The following is an 18,359-nucleotide window of genomic DNA, read 5'->3' as shown; positions in this document are numbered from 1 at the left end:
CAGGTGTAACACACCCCACTGCATCTGCAGCAGAAATAACCCGAAGGGACACAACCCTAGACAATTACATAACATGAGCACGCTCGGCTCTGGTGCTCCAACATCAATGCACTTCGACTCCCGGACCCTTCTGATTGCATATTGGGTTACTACTGTACTTGCTCCGGCTACCACCATGATGCTTCGCAGTTGTTTGTGTTATGTTGGTGTTTTTGGTTTCCGCTTAAATAGTGATCACTGTTCAAGTTGTTGCCAGCAGCAACCACTCCATGAGGGCTGGCTTAAACTCACCCCACACCCATCCAGCACAGGCGTCACGGAACATTTGACCCTGGCACTAAAATGGGCTGGGTGCACGTGTCCTTGGCCAGTTCCGCAAACTATCTAAGTGTGTCCGTGTGGTCATTATGTATGCATGAGGGACACCGGGGCTCTGGGCATGGTTAAGTTGTGGCCTTGCCAAGGCAGTAACAAATGCGTGTGTCTCTGTTGTGGTGTTGGCACCATCCGTCATGCAATGGACAATGTTGCAATGTATCATGCACCGGGAGTGCGGGCTCGGCTGAAGGGGTAAATGAGGGAGCGCAAGCACGCTCGGGGTCTGGGATCATACATGCCAACTGTTGTGTGCGTTGCCATTACCGCAGCATAAGCCAAAGGTCTACCCTCAACCGCATCGCGAGTTCATCCAGCCATGCACCCTACATCTGTTTCCACCCTGTGCTTACCATAGGCCTACACACACGTGGCCGCCCACCTTCAATGCACAAAATCACAATGTTGTAGTCAGGCTTGTGGACATGCTCAGATAGGCATGACAATGGTGTGCCGTAGGAGTGCAAGTGATGCAACCGCACTGCGCTCTGTAGTAAGTAGGCTCAGGGGGAGGGAGGAGCAGCAGTGAGGCTATGTAATGCACATTGATGCCACTCATTTGCTACAAGCAGTACATGTCAAACAGGAATCACTAAGACACACATATCACACACCAATGAACCAGTGAGCCTGCCAATACACCATGCTGAACCAACTATTGACTCAGGTGACCAAGGATATGCACTCTGCCCTTGGATGATGACCCCCCTCCGAGCCCCCAACATTAAGGCCCAGAGGCAGTACAATGCGGCCCACAAACGCACTAGGGCATCGTGGAACGGACATTTGGCGTGTTTAAGTCACATTTCAGGTGCCTGGACATCACAGGTGGAAGGCTCCTGTACAGCCCAGATATCGTGTGCAAGATGATCGTTGCATGTTGTGTGTTGCACAACATATGTGTATGCACCAATGCCCCATGGCTACAAGTGCCATATGCACCGGACGATGATAAGGAAGATGAGGCATGTGGACCACACCCCACTTTAGCTACAGCAGGAATAGCCCGTAGGAACACTATCATTGACAATATCTTCACATGAGCACGTCACATTGTCACAGTCCTTAGCAGACATGTGACAGTACAAAATGATCACAGGCACAACATATGCAAATAACTTCTTTCATACACACATTCCCTGAGTGTATGTCACTCCTGTGTGCAGGCACATCACTCTGACAAGTGTAAGTGCAACATGTAGTGCTAACAATTTCGAAAATTTGGAATAGGTTTTGGGGGTGTCACCTCTGTACAGAGAGGCAGTTTGGGTGTCACGTATTCGAAATGCCATTTCTGTGTTGTGACCTGCTCCTTTCCAGATGTGGTCCACACTCAGCCACCTCAGTGTTGTGGCATGCACAATGTCATGATGATTGGCCTGCAGCCATGCTGATCGTCACGTAGTGTCACTTGCATTGTCAGTGTGGCTCACATATGGGCATCTTTGGTGGGTTTTGCACGTGTGCATGTGTTGGTGGTGAGATTGGTGATCTGTGGTGTGGGACCCCTTTGGGGACATGGGATATGGGGGCCTACTTGGTGTTTGTGTGTGTGCTGCGGTGTGCCACGGGGATCAGGGACATGATCCAGTGTCATTGTGGGTGTGCAGTGTGCTCTACTTACATGTGCATGTGTGCCATTTTGCTCTTCTCCCCCCGTCCCCTTAATCCCTGGTCAGTACTCACCCTGTTGATGTTGTGTCAGGTCATGTTGAGCAGTGTCCGGATCCCCAACTCCTGGCACTGTGTTCCGACTGATGACTGTGGCCACCATTTTCTCCATGTCATCCAGCTCCTGGTCTGCCGCTGGACCCCCACCTCCAATGAGCATTGCTGCTTTCATGTTGGCATTGAGTTTCTTCTTGGTTTTGGCCTTCACATCATTCCAGCACCTCTCGACCTCTTCCATTGTCCTCCTCAACGCTGCAACTGCATTCACATGGTCCAAGAAAGTCTGCCATATTTGCGTCTTTGTTGCCAATGACACTTTTGTGGTGCCGAACAGTTGTTGGTAGTGTTCTATCTCCTCCGTAACGATGATCCTGTTTTTCTGTGGACTGAACTGCGTCTTCCTCTTCTCCTTGGCCTTCCCCGACCCCGAGGTTCCTTGCTGGTTGTCCCTGGAGCTTGTGGGGTTTGCGTTGTCCTTTGCACTCGGTCCGGGTGCATCCATGGTACTACGCAGTTCATTTTTTTGGGCCTTTTTTTTTGTTTTTCTTTTATAGTGCATTTTCCCGCATGACGCTTGGGAATTTCAGGCCTGTCACTGGTTATCGCTGATTTTTGTAACGTGATTGGCCACATCGCAACTTTTTTCGCATTCGTGTTTCGCGTTTTTGCAGCGTCGCGTTCGTTTTAACGCGGTCATTTGGCGTGTTAGCGTGAGACTATCGCATGCTGCTGCTGTGTTGAGAATGCAACGTTAACACAGCGTTATTTTGCCGCGATAGACTGCGATGTGCAAAGTTGCATTAAGCAAATTTTGCGATAATTATCACACGTTCTTGAGAATATCTTTGCAGTAGTCAATTCGTGCAGACCTGGATTGTACATGTTCTTTGATAATCTTTCTTTGAGCTTTATTCTTTTTAACACTGTTCTCTTTTGTTCTTAATATCTGTAACTTTGAAAAGCACACCGAAGTAGCTGCTAGGTAACAATAAAACAATTATAAGTGTACATTTAGGTGTGTATAATATGTGTAATTGATACCTCACACCATTTGCGCTGCCGATTGAATAAATACAGATTTGTGGAAAGATAGGAATATAATATCTTGTTTTGAAATGAAATACATTTTTTCATTTTTTTCGCCTTTGAAAATATTATGAAAAATGTGGTCAATACTAAAAAACAAGTTAAGGAATTCCCACCTCGCCCTTTCAGCTGAAGTATATAACTTAATTTCCACAGTTATATCGTGCCATGCTTTAGAAAATGCATTTAACCTTCATGGTTCAGGCTATATCCGCGAACTTGCTCGTTTGCACAGGAGGGAGTATTGCATCAAAACAAATGTACAAAAAATCAAACCCACCATTAGCCTAGGACAAGATAAATGACAAGGCAGCACACACATCCTCGCGGGATGCACTTCAGTGTGCTGTATTACCACGATGGGATATGCTAGTGTTACCCAGGGAGCCATCAATTTAAGGGAATACAACATGTAGCAATACCCTATGTCAAACCCATGGATCTCATCTCAGGAATGACAAGGGCCTGCACACGCGCCTGCGTTTAGATTTATTGAGGTTTCACACCAAGTCACGCCACGGCATCACAAACACAGAGCCTTAGATGGGTGCCATGACACGCATTACTGCACTTTTTATTAATTTTAATAGGGTTAGAGATGCGACATTATTATGATGTCACCACGCTGCAATACTCTTAAGCAATTAGATGCAGCGTTCTGTTTTAGAGAAATAACCATTGCTGTAGTTGCACATGCCACTTTGCAAAGACCACCGTATACATCTTGGGTGAGATATGAAATGAGACCTAATGCACAGCTCAATTGCAATCAAATATTGTGAATCATTAAATATGCATTATAATGAATACAAAGGAGTACAACTAAAAGAATACATTTTGTAAATGCTAATGTCAATCTTGTGTATGTCGTAGAAGATCATGCACCAATATGCCTCTTTATAGAGAAGATTTAATTTGCACCTTTCTAGTTAGGAAAATGTAGGCATTGGGGAATGGCGATGTTGTTATGAGAAAGTCGAGTATTCATTACTTTTAGGTCTGGCTTGACAGCACACCCACACGTTCAACCCCGTCCTTTTCTGTAATGCATCAATTTGATGATTTTCTTCTGAAAAATTGCAGTGAGTTATTTCGGTAATTCAAAACATTTTCGCTTGTGGCATTCGAAACAAAACCGTCAACCAACCATTGATTAGTTTCAGGCTTCACTGCTGTATTGCCTTCCCTCAAGCAACAAATGTGTGCATTCTCAAAGAGTCTAGGGGCTGATTACGCTAGTCCGCCCGCCATCGTAGCGGTGTTTGGGACCGCCCGCCAGACATGCGGCGGACCTACCACTGCGATTAGGATGCGGCCGCCATATTGGCAGATGCATCCAGGCCTTTTAACATTGCGGGAGGTGCTGCTGGTTGCGGCACCGTACGCAATGTTAAAAGTGCTTGCACTGCATTTCTCTGCACTACGTGGCAGGCACCACACTGTGCCTGCCGCTTGGTGCATGGAAATGTAAGGGGGTACCATGGTACCCCCCGGTGCAGCGACCCCCCCCCAAACAAGGGGGGCCCGCAACAGGCCCCCAAACCCAAGCCCCGACAACCTTTCCATGGCGGTGATATGCTGCCATAGAAAGACATTTCCTTAACCCACATCCTAATTTGGTGGACGGTGCCTGCCAGGCAACGCCACCATTTTCGGGGCCCTGCACCGTCTGCCAGGCAATCGGTGCAAGTGCCTGTGGCGGTGAAGCGGCGGACGGACTTTGCGTCCGCCGCGGTATCCACCGCCATCCTAATTTGGCGGTGAGTGATACCCTTGGTGATGGCAGAAGGATCCCCACTGCCTGCCCGGCAGTGGCGGTTCTTCCGCCATCATAATGACCCCCCTAGTTCATCTAGAAATGTAAAACACAACTAATTTCCAACACCGGATTTGCAGAGCTCATATGCAACCATTCCCTAAATTCATACACTGGTCTTTAGTTAAAGTTATCACTTTTCTAGAATGTATCATCAAATCTCTTCAGAACAAGGCCCTCAAACACATCTCGAAGCTCATCGTTCCTCTGCGGCTATCAGGATCACCATGTTCAATGAATATCAACTTGCCTGATATCCCCTTTCAGAACTTACTTTGTAAGCAGTAGGTCCCAGCTTTCAAAGCCATCATCCTGCAATTGAATATCATGGAGGATTGAATAACTTATAACAATATTTCCTCTTTTATGTATAGAGGTTTATATTTACCAAGCATAGAGATACTATTGGCACATATTTACGTATGATGAATGTACAAACGAAAAACATAAATACATTGGAAGAGTTTCTTTAAGGCACCGTTAGCTCACCTCATGGGCATTGCAGTTGGCGTGTTAGTTTTGGTTTGAATGGCTGTTGTTTGTGTTATGAAGTGCAAAGTTAATCATTATTTGTTAATTTCAGTGGTTTTTAAGTTTTGTTTCGTAACCGTTACTTGGCTTTACACACCCACATACACAGATAGGTGCACAGACACACCTCTGAAACCAGTGAAATTTGCAGGGATCACAATTTATATCTCACAATAGCCATACAACTGTAACTTGCATGTCTCATGTGTTGCCTTTGACCTATGAGGTGGTGGTGGGCTGTGGGTTATGGCCTTTGTTTAGGCCCTGTGACCAACACTCACTTGACAGCCAACCCCACCACACAAATGGCAGAGTTCAGAGGGGTTGCCCACAGGCTGTAAGCAGTGGCCTGCCCCTATATTAAACTCTCCACAGATGGTCAACACTCACACTGAATGGCCATTCACTAGCCCCCAGTTGCACAGAGCCAAAGTCCATTTGCTGTGGGGAGTTTGTTTATAGGACCTTGCCTCTGGCCAACCCATGTGCCCAAATCTCAGATGGTGAGCAGCACCCACAGACTACTCATCGAGGGCGTTGGCCAGAGGACTTTTATGAAACACAGCATAGGTGGCTAACCTATGCTATGCACAGATTTCCACCACAAGCCTGGGGGTTTTCCACAGATCTTGGCCTCGAGCCAGGCAATGTACCTATCCCACCGCATCTCTACCGACCCCTGATGCTTACAGATTTCAAATGTGTGCAATTGTTTTGGCTGCAGGTCCTATCCACTCGCCAGCCAGTGCATCCAACTCCAACTGTATGGGGGATCAACATACACAGCACATGACGTCTGCTCTGGACAGCCCCTGCAGCAACATCCTGCTGGCAGACAACTCCCACTGTGAAAGGCCTTTGGCCATGTGAAGTGTGCTTTGATTGCAGGCCTGTCCTCCTGGCAGGCCCAGAGTCCAGATCTTTCTGTCAGACCAAACACTGCTGCGCAGAGCCTTTGACCATGCACAGTGGGGTTAGTTGTGTGGTCTGGACTGGTTGTTTGCAGACAACCCTACTGCACAGGGCCTTCAGCCTTGCACAACATGGTTGGCAATAAGGCCTGCCCTCCAGGACCTGCATCCAATGCTATGCAGGTGACAAACCCATGTTGTGGATAAAAGTTGGCTGCACACAGCAGGGTTTCCCACAGGGTCTAGCCTCAAACCAGGCTCTGTAACCAAGCTCTCGCTGTGCACAGCCGATCAGTTTGTGCTGCTGGTGATGGCCACCTGTGGAGCCTAGTGAGTAAAGCTTGCTGGATGCCAGGCTCTGTTCGTCCACAACCACGTAACACCATGGGTCTAAGTCTATGTGCTAAGGATGTTGACAGTCCACAGAGATTTGAGAGCAGGGCCTGGACTGTCGCTTTCTAGAGGTTGGCTTTGTCAACTACGTGAAAAGCCATTCTTGAAGTAAAAAATTGCAGAAATATTTCTACAAAAAAGATTCTTCCTAACCAGTTTCAGCAGACTGATTTTGCGTTGAGAACACATACAGCTTTGTCTTATAATGCAAGCTCTGATATAAATAAGAAGGGGATAAGGAGACTGGGACGTTCAGTGGAAGAAGACAAAACACAATATGCACAAGAATCCACGTGGCTGGTCATTTGTGGCTGAGGTGCAAGCACTACTAAGATGTGGAGCTTTCAATTCTTGAGTGCAGCTTTGGGTTACAAAACTTAATTCCCCTTGAAAACATGCCTGGGAATTTTCCATATTGCATTGGTTTCTTCGCTGTTGCTCTTGCCTGTTCATCCTTGCACCCCCAGATTACATTTGATATGCCAGGAGGCGTTTTCATCGAACTTGAGGAGACTCTCACCATGTCTAGAAAAATGTCCCCCCGCTGCCAATTTGCAGGTCTCGGGCCTGGAATGTGGTAGCTTCAGATTATATAGTCCCTTGAAAAAGCTGTATATTTCTCGTTCTACAACCTCTGCCGTGTGGTTTCTGGAGGATCTTCGGCAGATAAAAAAGTTATGCAAGCGCTTGGAAGGGAATTGGCAGAAAAGTTATTGCACTCTTGTGAAAGAGATCTACCAGCTTGCGCTAAAGGAATACCATAAACAGATCAGGCTTGCTCAGACTAAGTTCTTTACACAGGAGATAAATTGGGCAAAAATCGCTCCTCGCGAGATTTTCAGAATAGTTAAATCTCAATCTTTGGATTCAGTGTTAGCTGCTGGAGCGCCTAGTCCATATAGCAGCAATGTGATTGCCCACTTTGTCGCGGATAAAATCTCATCCCTCTATGCCTCTTCTCCTGAGTCTGCTAAGAATTATGGATTCTCCCTACCATTAGGGACTGAGGACCCATCCCTAGAAAGTTCCTTTACGATTACGAGCATCTCAGTAGAAAACCTAAACTCCCTGCTTGCTCAAATAAAATTTGGCTCTCCCTTAGACCCGGCGCCCTGACTATTATGCAACATGGGCTTACTGCTCTTGCTTCCAAAAAAATGGGGGATGGGAGCACACTGCCTCACCTCCCAGCACAGTTCGCCCCTTAGCATTGTGGTAAATGCAGTTCACAGTGATTTCTTACTTGAATTTTAGCAGTAGTGGTTCACCAAAGTTGGTGCAGGTTAGTGCTGTGAATCTCTAGACACATGTGTTTCTGGATATTATCCGTCTTCAGTAGAGATAAACAACGAAAATTCCTTCTGGGGTTGCAGGAAAGGCTGCCATAGTCTCTCAGATCTCGGTGAACCACTACAGTTAAAATTCAAGTAAGAAATCACTGTGAACTGCATTTACCACAATGCTAAGGGGCGAACTGTGCTGGGAGGTGAGGCAGTGTGCTCCCATCCCCCATTTGTTTGAAAAGGCTCCCTTGAGCCACTGAGCTGACGAGCTCTTGGCGATGCACCTGTGCGCCAGAGAGAGGTACTGAGACCTGAGAGACTATGGCAGCCTTTCCAGCAAGCCCAGAAGGAATTTTCGTTTTTTATCTCTACTGAAGACGGATAATATCCAGAAACACATGTGTCTAGAGATTCACAGCACTAACCTGCACCAACTTTGGTGAACCACTACAGTTTAAATTCAAGTAAGATATCACTGTGAACTGCATTTACCACAATGCTAAGGGGCGAACTGTGCTGGGAGGTGAGGCAGTGTGCTCCCATCCCCCATTTGTTTGAAAAGGCTCCCTTGAGCCACTGAGCTGACGAGCTCTTGGCGATGCACCTGTGCACCAGAGAGAGGTACTGAGACCTGAGAGACTATGGCAGCCTTTCCAGCAACCCCAGAAGGAATTTTCGTTTTTCATCTCTACTGAAGACGGATAATATCCAGAAACACATGTGTCTAGAGATTCACAGCTCTAACCTGCACCAACTTTGGTGAACCACTACAGTTAAAATTCAAGTAAGAAATCACTGTGAACTGCATTTACCACAATGCTAAGGGGCGAACTGTGCTGGGAGGTGAGGCAGTGTGCTCCCATCCCCCATTTGTTTGAAAAGGCTCCCTTGAGCCACTGAGCTGACGAGCTCTTGGCGATGCACCTGTGCGCCAGAGAGAGGTACTGAGACCTGAGAGACTATGGCAGCCTTTCCAGCAACCCCAGAAGGAATTTTCGTTTTTCATCTCTACTGAAGACGGATAATATCCAGAAACACATGTGTCTAGAGATTCACAGCACTAACGTGCACCAACTTTGGTGAACCACTACAGTTAAAATTCAAGTAAGAAATCACTGTGAACTGCATTTACCACAATGCTAAGGGGCGAACTGTTCTAGGAGGTGAGGCAGTGTGCTCCCATCCCCCATTTGCTCTTGCTTCCACTCTGTGTGCCATGCTTAATTTATCTTTTGAAGCTGGTCTACTCCCAGCTGAGTGGAAACACACAATGGTGATTCCCCTCCTAAAAAACACAACTCTGGATCCCTCTAAACCGGAGAACTTTTGCCCAATCTCCCTGCTTCCACTCAAGGCGAAAATGGCTGAAGAGCATGTTAACTTTCAGCTGAGTTCATTGGGGAGAATAGTCTCCTTCATTAGACTCAATCTGGATTTAGGCCACGATATAGCATGGAATCTGCCTTGCTTCTAGCCTCTGAGACACTGCAAAGAGTGGCAGATGAAGGGAGAGCGGCCACTGTTGTAGTGCTGGACCTAAGTTCAGCGTTTGACATTGCCTCGCATGCTGTGCTGCTTGAACGACTGTGGGCCCAGGGCACAGGTGGAAGTGCACTTGACTGGCTGGCAGATTTCCTCTACAAATGCTCTTTCCTGGTGAGAATGGTGTTGTATACTAATGATACTCAGCTAATCATCACACTGGCACAAGATGATGGCAGTGAGGCAGCAAATCTTCAATCTTGTTTGGTTCACCTGGCGACTTGGATGCAGGTGAGCTGTGTGACAATAAATGCAGACAAGACCGAGGTCATGGTGGTAGGGAGGCAACCCTCAATTTGGTCCACTGCATGGTGGCCTTGTGTTTTGGTCCCTACGCCGATCCCTAAACCCAGAGTGAAACATCTTGTCATCCTTTTTGAAGAACAGATCAAGGCCACAGTGGGCACTTGTTTTGGGGTTCTGAGGCTGCTGCAGAAGATTCTAGGGCTCATACCAGATTCAGCTAAAAAACGATGATACAAGCTCTTTTGGTGTCCGGGCTTGACTATGGCAATGTGCTTTCTTTAGGGGTCTCCAAAGGCAGACTGGGAATGCTTCAAAGTGTACAGATTGCAGCAGCCCAGATGTTATTACAAATTTTGAAATGGCTTTCTATCAGTCCGGGTCTAGCAGAACTACACTGGCACCCCATTAAGCACAGAGTCCCTTTTAAAGCTCTCTGTCCCACGCATAGGATTCTGAATCTGAGGGGTCCTAGTTGCCTTTTTCCCCTGATTCAATCCTATATTCCCTACAGACATCTTATATCTAGGGAAGGAGCTCTTGCATTGATTCCTAGAGTGCACAGACTGTGTCTGGGGGGCACCTCCTTCAGACTACGGGCAGCCAAGCTGTGTTCTTTACGCCACTGTACCTGAGACCTTCAGAGGCAAGGTTCCGGAAAGGCCTTAAGACCTGGTTCTTTAGCCAGAGTCAGTAGAACTAGTGAGCATTACCTGTTTTATGTCTTTCCTGACTGTTTGGTGCTATTGCTTAGCGCAGGGACACTCCATGGAAAAACCAGGCGTTCTACAAATCTCAAACAAATATGTATATTTGGCCCCTTGCTTGGTTACTTTGTTTCCCGCACCTATTGCCAACATTGACCTGGTTGTGGATTATGATTTGGCTTAGTTTTCTGTATTGCATGCCTTGCTTCTGCTTACCTTTTTTTCTAGTATTGATTTTAACCTGGAGTTTGCCACTCCCAAAACAGGCTGTCACCACATTTCCTTAAGTTCTTTCCGACTTGCAATTCTAAAGGTGATAAGCTCAATGACAAAATTGTCTGCGAACCATAGTAAATGTAAAAGTTAGTCAATTTTAAACACTTGATGTGAACCTGTAAGAGCTCTACGATGAATCCAATGAAGTTGAAGAGATGCACACCAGACAACACTGTGGTACTCCAGCTATCTCTCACTTCCACGCTGCCGTCTTTCCAGACTTTGGTCTTGCAATCCATGCTTACTGATGTATGGGCAGAATTACGTACTGGTAATTTTGGCTGATTATAATCAGACACTGACGTTCAAGATCTGCAAAGCCTGGCAGTTAACCAAGCTGTATAATTCTTAGGCTTGAGTACTGATTCTAATCCGTTGCAGTTTATGACAAATGCCATTACCAACCTTCAGGAGGATTTAAAGATTGCTTGTATTAAACAAGCACATTTTTTAAATTGTTTAAAACAAACATCTCCCACTTAAGGAGATTGTAGTACTCAAGTTCCAAGTACTTTTTGATTCTCATGCAAATCCTTGCTTGCTTTGGAATCCTTCATTATAGGGTCTCCTAACATGGCACCACCTAATTAAATCACATGAGTTTTGTAGTTTTTTTCGGTCTTTCCAGGTTCAGTGTAATTTTTATATTTTAGCTTGGCCTACCCAGTATTTCACTGATACATCCAAGGTTGCCCATATTTAATTTTATTTTTTCAAGGGTGCTCCAATCTGAGCAATACTGTTTACCTTAAAGAAAAGTCTTTGACTTCAACAATGTAAAGCTTTTTTACAACAGTTTAAAGTAGTGTTCGGATAGCGAAAGATCACCCAAGCAGAGCACTCAAGGTTACTAGTTTGAAAGCAAGGTGCTAAAGATATTTTGCCTATATCAGTCAAGGCAGGCGAAGTCTGAAGCAACGTGCACTGACGAGGCTGCAAACATCCAATCGTGGATTAAGAGAACCTTTTTAATTTCCCTATGGTTTGCCATGCAGATATCCCCACGCCAGTTGTAGATTATCTCTATTAAAATTAAAAAAATAATGAATTAGGTTGAAAAGAAATATTTTAAATTATTCGTGTCAATTAATTTCCATATATTTATTTTTAATGTAGACATGGCTCAACAGTGTGCCTGTGAGAACGACAGGTGCAGAACACTAAAGCTGAAATTATGCGGCAGTGAGTTTACCACCAGGGGCACAAACATGTGCTTTATTTAACTGATAGCCTATCTACAAAATTAATTTCAACGAAATCCATTTTTATAAAAAAACAATTGGACTACTAGGTGTGTTGTACTGCCTCCCACCCACACATCCTCTCTTTAATTCATCCCTTCACCACTCAAGTATATAAACTCAATACCTTGTCTCCTGCCACCCTCCCTACTCCACCAACTCTTGTGCATTTCCATTCCCTCTCCACTCAGGCACTCCACTGGAGCAGAGAGCTAGCATACACTGGCAGGCTCTTTTCAAGGCCTGTCAGCATGGTCTGGAATTACTCTATGATATAGCAATGGTGGGAAACTGTTTTTGCTTCGCAGTGTTGCTGTGCCATACAGTGAATAACCATATTTAGAAGCTGCTAATAATCCATCTGGCTCTCAGTGAAGGCCAAATATAATACTCAGTGCCCATACTAGACCTGATCATGATACCAATGTTTCACCCCTATAGAAATAATTTGCTATACAAAGTTTATATGAGTGTTTGTATGTATGAATGTTAATATTGAAAAAGTAAATCTCAATATGAACAGTGATACATTCATATATAAAAATTAAATCGCATCGTAATTGACAAATTCACCCGTTGCCAACTCCACGTCAACCCTGACTCAGAAATACGTAGTTATGCTGGCCTTGAGACTCAGGCCCGAGGTCACTGATTGAAGATCACAAGTGGGGTGGCACGTAGCCAGCAGACAAATGCACAAATAGGAAATCCCCGATCAGTCCCACAAATAGGCGTAGCAACAGCACAATGGTCCATGGAGATTGACACCAATAAAGCACAAATGGCCGGAGTGGTTTGGCATGTTCTCAAAACATCATAAAGTTAGATGCCACATGAAGTTAGGAACACTTAGCCAATCAGGGCACAGAACACACAGTACACTCAGTGATCCCGTGCTCCCCATGACGAACATCTGCACACGTTACCCACTGGCCACATTGTGTCCACACAAGGTCGATGCCCACCTGGATTCCCCATCCAATTACTTAATTTATGACTCCAAAGACAGGGGTTCACATTCCTTACTAAAAAGGATCACCAGAACTATTTTATTGCATTCAATGAACTATGTGAAAGTCTATGTTAGACGGATAATAAATTGAGACAGTTCGCAGACTCTATGCCTGTGACTGTGCTCCAACCCACATTGTTTAATTTAACAAACTGTTCCTGTTTTGCCAAACACCTCCTGGCTCTTATTTTTTCAAGGTATTTCATGTTCAAGCAACATTGGTATGGTATTTCGATAGTGCAAACCTAGCCAAAGGGCAGCGTAGTCGAGGGTAGTCGTTGATGCCATACAGCAGAAGATCGCAAAGAGCAAAATTAATGGCAAATAGGAAGAAATCATACAGTTATGCCATACATTGTAATCAGAACTGTCTAACACATATCTGTAAAACAGAAATGCACTATTTAATATGAATCAACAAATAGCATGGCACATATATAACACATTCAAATTCTGATCTAAACAAAAGTGTTTTAATTTTGAGTACTTACTACAAGCTGCTCTCTTTACTGCACATGTGAGTGAGATTTATTCCCTGCATCAGGTTTCACTCTAATATAAATGGTGAATATTTACTGATTCAGTGTGTGTTATTTACCTTCAAGTTGAATGGAGTGCTGTTCCACACTAAATCTAAGCAATTGTTTCAGGCAAAATACATGTTAGATAAGTACTTCTCAAAAAAGTGACTTAGTACATTCAATATTCTAATGATGCATTAGTCATGATTTCACACAGTGGATTCTTCGTTGCTGTATAACATAAAGTTTAGGGACTATTCTAGAATCTGAACGCAAGTAGTTTTGTGTCCTTGACTGTTTCATGATGTGCTGGGGGATTACTAAAAGACGTAATTGAGTAATTTTGTAGGGGATTGTCTGTTTAGGTGATCTTTACTGACTTTAATATAGAACACATGCATCAACAAAGACTTTTGCGATTCCTTAATAGCGATTTTTAAGGAATCGCAATTAAGGAATTGCAAAAGCCTATGCATGTAGGAATCGCTATAAAAATAGCGATTCCTACAAATTCCTTAATTGCGACTCGCAAATTGCGAGTCACAATTAAGGAATGCCGTCCCATACATTCTTATGGGCCTCCAGGCCCATAGGAATGAATTGGAGATTGCATGAGCAATTTGCGAGTACCAGTAGGTACTCGCAAATTGCTCATGCAATTTCAAGGGTGCAAGGGTGTCAAAATGACACCCTATTGCACCCCTGAAATTGATCTGTGAACATATGTTGCACACACACATGCTCTAAGGGCATGTGTGTGCGCAACATGAAACTTTAAAAATTGCACAAAAGTGCATTTTTCAAAGTTTTTGCAAATTACCATGAAGTTCAACTTCATGGTAATTTGCTCCCCCTATTAGCGAAATCGCAAATTTTTTCACTTTCACGCATTGCATTTAAGGAATCTCAATTTGGAGATTCCTTTAATTGCGATTTTTGCATTTGGGATGATGCATCCCAAATGCAAAAATTTCGGTCGCAAAGGGGCAGATTCTGAGAATCTGCCCGTTTGCGACCGGTTTTTACATTGATGCATGTGCCTGTAAGTTGTTTAACGGTTTTAGAATTGTTCTTCCAAAGCTTTCTTCTACGTCACCTCCACCCCTAGGATCAGTGGTGTGTCCAAGCTCTCTCTTATGGAAGATTGCAGAAGATGGTGGCTGCGTTACCAAAAGCTATGTTGGTCATCTGCTCCTGGGTGAGTGCCTCTGCTTCTGAAAACCTCTATCTGTCTTTTACTCGGCTCCTGCTGCCGTCTGGGTGACATTAATTAAAGTGTGAAATGTCAAACGCTAGCAAGAAAAATGAGATTCCTCTGGGTGTTGATTCAAGTGCATCAGTCTGCAAGATACAATCCAGCAGACCTTTACCGGAGGAAAAATCTATGAATAATATTGGTGTTGGGAAGAGTGCAGTGTCTTCCATAGCCGTGCACCAAACGTGGAAAATGTGCAGAACTGTCAGGAACGTAAAACAATAAATGTGGCTTGTTGAAAAATGAGAGTAGGAGAAATAAACACAGATATTGATAAGATGTATTTTTATAGAAAGAGTAATATTGGAATTTTGAAGGTGACAATCATGAATTAAAAATGTGTTCTCATCCTGTCTGGTTTAATTGTAGCGTTTTCAATTCCAGGGGGCTACTCTGCCATGTGTGCCATCTTTAACATGCGACATTGGCATTATCTGAGGTCAAAAAGGATCAAATACGAAAAGGGTAAGGTAAAGGTGGAAGGGACTATCAAGTAGGTGCCTGTTAACACTTATTATCCTACATTGGAACAATGAAAACCTGACCTGGCCCTTCCAGCTATGTCCATACAGATCATATAGGAGGATGTACAAAACAGGACAAGAAATATAGGAGTAAAAACTTTGTTCGTGTATGTATTTATTTATCTATTTAGCCCCAACAATATTTTAATCAGAATCATTTTACATTGGAATAAGATGGTATATAGATCGAAGAGAGATGTTCAAAATATATCCAACTAGAACCAGTCATGTTGTAGATTCATTGCAGCAGTGGTGTTGGTATCAGTGGTGAGGGCAAAAACACCACAATATTTTCTTGTTTTACGGGATATACTGGAATGATAAATCAATATCCATAACAGTGTGGGGAGTGAGACTGACATTCCTCATGAGCCTCTACGTGCAGTATATTATGGCGATTTGTTGAGCTACTGCGAAAATGGGTTTGCTTGCCTGGTGGTAATGGCTTCCGTTGCAGAGCGCACTGAAGGTAAACAGACCAGCACTTGTAGTCAGCCCATGTCAGATTGGGTGCGATTAGGAGGTTGCAGTCAGTGGATCTTCAGTTCCGAGCTTCGACTACAGAACGGTGTTAAAATTATCGCCGCTTTAGCGGCAGAAAACTGCAGCTAAAGCGGCGATAATGGGCTTGATAAGATGCCCTTGAGAATTCCAATAGAAGCCCAGGTTCACACCAGAACATGGGCTTCTATTAGATTCTCAAGGGCATATTATCAAGCCCATTATCGATAATTTTAACGCCATTCTTGATAATATGCCCCCAAGTGTTTGCAGTGTGTATATGGCCCTGTTTCTAGCAGAGAGACAGCTTGATGAAGATGCGAGGAGGTGGAAGTCTGACTAGGAAGATTATAGTGGTGGAAATTGGGCACTTTTGATGTGGGGCATATGAATATGGGGAGAGTCCCATTAGTGGACGAGTCACTGGTCAGATATCCATGTTGGGTTTTTCCAGTCCCCTTTCCTATCAAACATGTATATATGTGTCTAGCTTAAATCTTAAATTGCATTATGTCTGGAATCAATCCACGAGTGATTTTAATACGCAATAGCTTTTGTGGTGCTGTTAGAATCAGCCCATGTTAAAACAAGCTACACCTTTTTACATGTTTTGTTTCCCTTTGTAGCCATTTGACTGTCTGTGCTACTATATTTCTTTTAAATCAGAAAATTCGGGCATGTCACGTCACAATGTTCCTTATTTTATTAGATTCGTAAACAGGTATCTTTGCATAGGAGCATAACTGTGCTTGATAAAAATAGCTTTAGAATCTTGACCCTAATAAAAAAAAGCTAACTTGAGATCTATCAGTATGGGAATTTTTATTTTGTAAAAGACGGCTAAAATCACGGGGGTTGTTGGTTAATTGACTTTATTAAGTAACATATATTGTCGATAGAACATAAAGCCAGTGCTAGATGCCTATCAGGCAAATGTAACTTCTAGTCTCATATTTGCTATGTCGTGTCAGTGTCTGATCATGCTAATGCTCCCATTATGAGTTCTGTGTTAACTCAGTGGGACGGGACTATACAGAGCCCAGGATTAATAATTCTGGTTGGTATCTGTTCGCAAATTAACAGTGATCACAAGATAAACCCTCCAGAATGGCAATAACCTGTCAGAACTATTAGTCAGGTTTGTCCTGATTCAGGTGAGCTACCCTCTGCAATTTACCACCTGCTCCGACCCTGCAGTAAGTGGTAGCACAGTGAACGGTTTGCGTCAGCAGTGAGAGAGCCACCTCTGCCTTTGTCAGGCTGGGCCTAACTGTGATTAGTCTGAGCGTCCTGGTTTGACGCTCAGCCAGGGAATGGGGGCCTGGGGATGTTCTCCACGCACGCTGTTATGTAGTCTGCATGGAGAACAGGTAAAGTGCACATGACTATTTTGGGCGACCCTAGAGTGCCGGCCAAACAGTCATGTGCACTTAGGAGTGGGCAAACCACTCCTCCCATGCCCTGTTCAGAGAGTCGAGCAGCCCTCACCACCCGCCCGCCTGCAAAGCAGCACAGAATCATAAAATGATAATAAGTCAAAATTATTATCATTTTATGTTTCCTTTCCATTGCACTGCTTAAAAGCAGTGGGGCAATGCTCCTCTGCCATGGCGAAGGAACCACCACTGCCACTCATAGTTATCAGAAGTAGTAACCTCTGCAGGAATACCGATGCAACCATCTCATAATGGTATCTTCGAAACAATTTAAACTGTTTACTGCTAAAAAACTTCACACACACAATCCCAGTTGTCCTAGAATTCTGCCTAAGTGTTTCCAAAAATAATGCTTTTGGTCACATGTCTATATTTGTTGAAAGGGTATTTTGAAGTTAACCCGTAGTGTCTTGATTTAAATATCAAGAAGAAGTCTAAATAGCCTACGATATGTTGTGTGGAAATGAAATCAGCTTTGGGAATAGACAACTGACCCTGGAAGGCGAATGTTGTAGGATGCTCTGGAAAGGCGTGGCATTGCTGCTGTCTAGTTTCTCTGGAGACTACTGTTACCTCAAGCACAGAATAACAGACGTGATGTACATAATTTATGATTGGGATACTTAGACATCTGAAGCTTTGATATGAATAGTACTAAGAGCACATAGTGATCCAAATACTAGTGTATCCTCTAAGAGGATTGCACATTGTTATCTAGCACCCGCAATTCAGTAGCACTTTGAGACACACTTTACATGCTGTGAATAATGGCTGGCCCTAGCATCTGTAATAATGCTGCTTTTGTGCTACAAGGGTGGTGAATGTTGCTGTCTGGCTGCAAGAGACTTTTAATCATAAAAATATTACTTTTTATGATTGAGAGTTTTGCCACTAGTGCGAGCAGCTCTTTTTAGGATCTATGTGATTGAACACTTTTTTTATTGTTAAACAAATATTGGCAGCTAGGGGACATGTTTTCAGTATTGTTATGATTCAAGCCACTATTGGCCACCTCTGATGGCCAGCTACCAAGTG

This window comes from Triturus cristatus, chromosome 8, assembly GCF_964204655.1.
Source record: "Triturus cristatus chromosome 8, aTriCri1.1, whole genome shotgun sequence".
NCBI lineage: Eukaryota > Metazoa > Chordata > Amphibia > Caudata > Salamandridae > Triturus > Triturus cristatus.
Note: the sequence above shows the minus strand (reverse complement) of the source record.